Below are 7,320 nucleotides of genomic sequence, written 5' to 3'. Positions count from 1 at the left end.
GCATAAATCCTTCTACGAGGATCAAGTGGAGGGCAAGTCTGGTGCCAGCAGCCGCGGTAATTCCAGCTCCACTAGCGTATATTAAAATTGTTGCGGTTAAAACGTTCGAAGTTGATACTTGTCCAACACAGTCCGGCTCCGCCGACCCGGTCAACCCGTGGTCGGTGGGCCAAGTCGGAATCTGGTTGCGACTCAATGGTGTGGTAGGGCACCAAGTCTGTGTCATGGTGTGCCCTTCAACGGGTGCAAGTGTAACATAGAGCTCGACCGCTCACGTTTACCTTGAACAAATTAGAGTGCTTAAAGCAGGGTGCCCAAACGCCCTAGAATAATCTTGCATGGAATAATGGAATACGACCTTGGTCTAATCTTTCATTGGTTTGTACTCAGACCGGAGGTAATGATTAACAGAAGTAGTTGGGGACACTAGTATTACGGCGCGAGAGGTGAAATTCGTAGACCGTCGTAAGACTAACTAAAGCGAAGGCATTTGTCAAGGATGCTTTCTTTAATCAAGAACGAAAGTTAGAGGATCGAAGGCGATTAGATACCGCCCTAGTTCTAACCGTAAACGATGCCAACTAGCAATTGGGAGACGCTACAACCAGGTGCTCTCAGTAGCTTCCGGGAAACCAAAGTCAGGTTCCGGGGGAAGTATGGTTGCAAAGTTGAAACTTAAAGGAATTGACGGAAGGGCACCACAATGAAATGGAGCTTGCGGTTCAATTTGACTCAACACGGGAAAACTTACCAGGTCCGAACTTATGGAGGTGAGACAGATTAATAGCTCTTTCTCAAATTTAAGGGTAGTGGTGCATGGCCGTTCTTAGTTCGTGGATTGATTTGTCTGGTTAATTCCGATAACGAACGTGACTCACATATGCTAACTAGAACGCAGTCAGCGTTAATGCGTCGATGCCGATTGGAACGGGTTAGGACCTTTCGGTGGAGTATGACCTGACACCTTCGCTGTTCGTGTGCGCAAGTGCACTTACGGTACGCTGCTTAGCAGGACAATTTGTGTTTAGCAAAATGAGATCGAGCGATAACAGGTCCGTGATGCCCTTAGATGTTCTGGGCTACACGCGTGCTACAATGTGGGTAGCAGCGTGTCTCCTATTCCGAGAGGAACGGGAAATCACTCAAATACTCACTTAGTAGGGATTATGGATTGCAATGGTCCATATGAACTCGGAACTTCTAGTAAGTGCTGGTCATCAGCCAGCGTTGAATACGTCCCTGCCCTTTGTACACACCGCCCGTCGCTACTACCGATGGATTATTTAGTGAGGTCTTTGGAGATGATCGTTCGCTGGATCCTCGTGAACCGCGTCTGCTTTATCGAAGTTGACCGAACTTGATGATTTAGAGGAAGTAAAAGTCGTAACAAGGTTTCCGTAGGTGAACCTGCGGAAGGATCATTAGTGGCCAAGTGATCCTTCCAGAAGTCCGAACCTGCGGGTTGAGACTTCGGCACAAGTTGCCATATGATAATTGACGAAACACTATAGAAGTCCGAACCTGCGGGTTGAGACTTCGGCACAAGTTGCCATATGATAATTGACGAAACACTATAGAAGTCCGAACCTGCGGGTTGAGACTTCGGCACAAGTTGCCTTATACATGACTTCGAACAAATACACAAGTCCGAACCTGCGGGTTGAGACTTAGGCACAAGTTGCCATATGAAAGTTGACGAAACACTAACAAGTCCGAACCTGCGGGTTGAGACTTAGGCACACGTTGCCTTATACATGACTTCGAACAAATACACAAGTCCGAACTTGCGGGTTGAGACTTAGGCACAAGTTGCCTTATACATACATTGGCCAAATAAACAGAAGTCCGAACCTGCGGGTTGAGACTTAGGCACAAGTTGCCATATTATATTCGATCAAACACTAAGTAGTCCGAACCTGCGGGTTGAGACTCAAGACCGTAACAAGATGTCACTATACAAGTCCGAACCTAAGGGTTGAGACTTAATGCGATCTAGATACCAAGTTGACATCCAATACCTGTTGAGCAAAACCAAAGATTCCCTGTTCTCGAATGAATACACTATATAACAGGGAATCATGAAGAAATCAAGCAAGCGTGAAACAAAGTCATCACTTGGGCATGCTCGATAGCCAACCACATGACCTTAACCTAAGAGAGCATGCAAACCACATGATACCTATAAACGATTAACCCGCCCTAGTTCAATCGTTCACCAAGTGATGACTTCAGTATGGCTAAGAGAAAAACTTTTAAATGGGAAAAACTCTAAGTCCGAACCTCCGGGTTGAGACTTCCGCGTCGGAGGTGGGCGCACCTCCTATCCGAAAGATGGTGAATCAGGGGTGTTCGATCAGCAATGGTCGGATGCCCCGTCGTAGTCCAACTATGACAATCAAAGTCAAGACCTCCGGGTTGAGACTTTCCGCGAGTACAAGCATAAAGGAACACGGACCAAGCCGTACCGAGAGAATCGGTACTAGAGCCCTCGTGGTTCTACATTGAGAGAGCCCTCGTGGTTCTCAATAGGGGCTTTATGCAAGTCGTACTCAATACTGTGGTGTGAAGTATAAAGTATAGTCTTCGCCTGGTCCACGCTGCTTCGGCGGTCCTGGGTAAGATAGTTCATTCTAGCTTGCCCTATAGTGGAATGAGGACACTTAATGCTTCGTCTTTAGCGGCGGCTAGACTCCTCCTCACGGGGAACGAGTTGACGCACACAGCGGCGGCTTACGCACTATGGCAATCATGGATGCCTGAAGATTCCGTGAAGTTCTCCCCTGGTCCACGCTGCCTCGGCAGTCCTGGGTAAAATGGAATATTTCCAGCTTGCCCTATAGTGGAAGAGGACTATCCAACAATACAAAGTCAAGACCTCCGGGTTGAGACTTTCCGCGTCGGTGGTGTCGCGCACCGCCTATCCGATAGATGGTGTAACAGGGGTGTTCGATCAGCAATGGTCGGATGCCCCGTCATAGTCCAACTATGACAACCAAAGTCAAGACCTCCGGGTTGAGACTTTCCGCGTCCGGAGGTACGCGTACCGCCTACCCGAAAGATGGTGTGCTTCTGGGGTATTCGATGAGTCGGATACCCCGTCGTAGTCCAACTATGACAATCAAAGTCAAGACCTCCGGGTTGAGACTTCCGCGTCCGGAGGTACGCGTACCGCCTACCCGAAAGATGGTGTGCTTCTGGGGTATTCGATGAGTCGGATACCCCGTCGTAGTCCAACTATGACAATCAAAGTCAAGACCTCCGGGTTGAGACTTTCTAAGAGTACAAGCATAAAGGAACACGGACCAAGCCGTACCGAGAGAATCGGTACTAGAGCCCTTGTGGTTCTACATTGAGAGAGCCCTCGTGGTTCTCATTAGGGGCTTTATGCAAGAAGTACTCAATACTGTGGTGTGAAGTATAAAGTATAGAGTCCTCCACTGGTCCACGCTGCTCCGGCGGTCCTGGGTAAGATAGTTCATTCTAGCTTGCCCTATGTGGAAGAGGACTCAATACCCTACCTGTTGAGCTTGAAACAAAGTCATCACTTGGGCATGCTCATATTGCCATACACAATTACATTATATTCGAATGAGCATGCAAGCGACCCTATATAGACCGAACCAAAACGATAGATACCGCCGTAGTTCACCCCCACCAAGTGATGACTTCAGTATGGCTAGTGTGTGAAGTATAAAGTATAGTCCTCCCCTGGTCCACACTGCTTCGGCGGTCCTGGGTAAGATAGTTAGTTCTAGCTTGCCCTATGTGGAAGAGGACACAATACTTAATACTTAGAGTACAAGCATAAAGGAACACGGACCAAGCCGTACCGAGAGAATCGGTACTAGAGCCCTCGCGGTTCTACATTGTGAGCCCTCGTGGTTCAAACTAGATACTTTATGCAAGGCGTACTCAAAACTGTGGTGTGAAGTATAAAGTATAGTCCTCATCTGGTCCACGCTGCTTCGGCGGTCCTGGGTAAGATAGTTAATTCTAGCTTGCCCTATGTGGAAGAGGACACAATACTTAATACTGTGGTGTAATGGACAAGGTATAGTCCTCCACTGGTCCACGCTGCTCCGGCGGTCCTGGGTAAGATAGTTCATTCTAGCTTGCCCTATGTGGAAGAGGACTCAATACCCTACCTGTTGAGCTTGAAACAAAGTCATCACTTGGGCATGCTCATATTGCCATACAATATTCCATTATCTACTAATGAGCATGCAGCTATATGATTATAACCTGTAAACGATTACCCCGCCGTAGTTCAGCGCTTCAACCAAGTGATGACTTCAGTATGGCTAGTGTGTGAAGTATAAAGTATAGTCCTCCCCTGGTCCACACTGCTTCGGCGGTCCTGGGTAAGATAGTTAGTTCTAGCTTGCCCTATGTGGAAGAGGACACCATACTTAATACTGTGGTGTAATGAACAAAGTATAGTCCTCCACTGGTCCACGCTGCTTCGGCGGTCCTGGGTAAGATAGTTAGTTCTAGCTTGCCCTATGTGGAAGAGGGCATACAAGACAAAGTATAGTTCTCCCCTGGTCCACGCTGCTTCGGCGGTCCTGGGTAAGATAGTTAATTCTAGCTTGCCCTATGTGGAAGAGAGCATACATGAACCAAGAACGAAGGTTATGATCGAGGAATGATTCGACAACTAACCGATGGTATGAAATGTGAAGAATTCAAGCAAGCACACAATCAAGTCATCACTTGGGCATGCTCGATAGCCAACCCTATGACATTAACCTAGTAGAGCATGCGAAAACCAATATATATGTAAACGATGCCCCTCCCTAGTTCAGCGCTTCAACCAAGTGATGACTTCAGAATGGCTAAATCAAATCGGTTCAAAACATACCATCGGTACCCTATTGAAACACACAAGTCGATATCAAACCTCATGATTGTGTAGTCCTCCACTGGTCCACACTGCTCCGGCGGTCCTGGGTAAGATAGTTCATTCTAGCTTGCCCTATGTGGAAGAGGGCACATTACTCAATACTGTGGTGTTATGAACAAAGTATAGTCCTCCACTGGTCCACGCTGCTTCGGCGGTCCTGGGTAAGATAGTTAGTTCTAGCTTGCCCTATGTGGAAGAGGGCATACAAGACAAAGTATAGTTCTCCCCTGGTCCACGCTGCTTCGGCGGTCCTGGGTAAGATAGTTAATTCTAGCTTGCCCTATGTGGAAGAGAGCATACATGAACCAAGAATGAAGGTTATGATCGAGGAATGATTCGACAACTAACCGATGGTATGAAATGTGAAGAATTCAAGCAAGCACACAATCAAGTCATCACTTGGGCATGCTCGATAGCCAACCTCATGACATTAACCTAGTAGAGCATGCGAAAACCAATATATATGTAAACGATGCCTCCCTAGTTCAGCGCTTCAACCAAGTGATGACTTCAGAATGGCTAAATCAAATCGGTTCAAACCATACCATCGGTATCCTATTGAAACACACAAGTCGATATCAAACCTCATGATTGTGTAGTCCTCCACTGGTCCACGCCGCTTCGGCCGTCCTGGGTAAAATGGAACATTCCAGCTTGCCCTATGTGGAAGAGGGCACATTACTCAATACTGTGGTGTGAAGTATAAAGTTCAGTTCTCCCCTGGTCCACGCTGCTTCGGCGGTCCTGGGTAAGATAGTTCATTCTAGCTTGCCCTATGTGGAAGAGGACACTTCATACTTCGTCTCTAAGCGGCGGCTTGACTCCTCCCTACGGGGAACGGGTTTACGCGCACAGCGGCGGCTTACGCACTATGGCAGTCATGGATGCCTTACGTTTCTATGAAAAGTGTGTTCCTCCCCTGGTCCACGCTGCTTCGGCAGTCCTGGGTAAGATAGTTAGTTCTAGCTTGCCCTATGTGGAAGAGGACACGTAGACTTACTGTGGTGTGAAGTATAAAGTTCAGTTCTCCCCTGGTCCACGCCGCTTCGGCCGTCCTGGGTAAAATGGATTCATCCAGCTTGCCCTATGTGGAATGAGGACACTTTATGCTTCGTCTCTAAGCGGCGGCTTGCTCCTCCCTACGGGGAACGGGTATACGCGCACAGCGGCGGCTTACGTTATGGCAGTCATGGATGCCTTACGTTTCCATGAAAAGTGTGTTCCTCCCCTGGTCCACGCTGCTTCGGCAGTCCTGGGTAAGATAGTTAGTTCTAGCTTGCCCTATGTGGAAGAGGACACGTAGACTTACTGTGGTGTGAAGTATAAGGTTCAGTTCTCCCCTGGTCCACGCCGCTTCGGCCGTCCTGGGTAAAATGGATTCATCCAGCTTGCCCTATGTGGAATGAGGACACTTTATGCTTCGTCTCTAAGCGGCGGCTTGCTCCTCCCTACGGGGAACGGGTATACGCGCACAGCGGCGGCTTACGCAAGTTAGTCACCCTCGGCAGTGGATCACTCGGCTCATGGATCGATGAAGACCGCAGCTAACTGCGCGTCATAATGTGAACTGCAGGACACATGAACATTGATAAGTTGAACGCATATTGCACGTCGTGGGAACCTACCATGATGTACAGATGACTGAGCGCTTATATTTGAGAAATGTATCGCATACATTTAACTACGCCGTGACACCCGTCACGAGACGTGCACCATGATGTTAACTAGGGTCGCGACGACCCGCTAGCATTAAAGAACCCGTGGTTTACAATATACTGGCATTGGAATTCGAAGTATTTAGAGCGTCCGTGTTCCCGCGTGAGGCGGAAGTACGAGGAGAAGGCGTGCTTGTGGTGTCTGTGGTGGTGTTTACTGATGTCTAGCTTCAGCTTATTTATTTATTTAAATAGAAGCGAAGATGTCAAAGTAGCGTCGAAGCAGCAGCGGTAGCACAAATGATTCAAGTATGGAAGTTGACCAAAGGAACACAAACAAACTAGCGTATGGGCAATGGAAGGTATCAGTGAGTTAAACCACACGCGGGCTAACAGCCCGTTAACCGAGTCCAACGGTACATATTGGACATTGAAACAAAGTAGTCGCAAGCCAGATGTGACGATAACAACCGCAAGGTACATAAGCCTCAGTTCATGTGTGACAACCCCCTGAATTTAAGCATATTAATAAGGGGAGGAAAAGAAACCAACCGGGATTCCCTGAGTAGCTGCGAGCGAAACGGGAGAAGCTCAGCACGTAGGGGTGGCGGCCTGTCCGTCTATCCGATTCCGTGTACTGGTGCGTCTCACTATCCATCATCTTAGCGCTTTTCAAGTCCAACTTGAATGTGGCTCAGAACCCATAGAGGGTGATAGGCCCGTAGAACAGCGCCCGTTGGATGATGGACCGAGCGTGCCATG

The 7,320-nt window shown here is 48.2% G+C and overlaps 1 non-coding gene across 1 annotated transcript; it reads left to right on the top strand.

The window, feature by feature from the left end:
- The first annotated feature begins 6,399 nt into the window (after positions 1–6,399).
- Positions 6,400–6,554, top strand: LOC131292205 (5.8S ribosomal RNA). Its single transcript, XR_009189893.1, has one exon. It is a non-coding gene; the product is annotated as a 5.8S ribosomal RNA (ribosomal RNA).
- The last annotated feature ends 766 nt before the right edge of the window (positions 6,555–7,320 follow it).

The sequence above is a fragment of the Anopheles ziemanni genome, assembly GCF_943734765.1.
Source record: "Anopheles ziemanni chromosome X unlocalized genomic scaffold, idAnoZiCoDA_A2_x.2 X_unloc_4, whole genome shotgun sequence".
NCBI lineage: Eukaryota > Metazoa > Arthropoda > Insecta > Diptera > Culicidae > Anopheles > Anopheles ziemanni.
The sequence above is the reverse complement of the archived record's forward strand: the minus strand, read 5'-3'. Positions and strand labels throughout refer to the sequence as shown.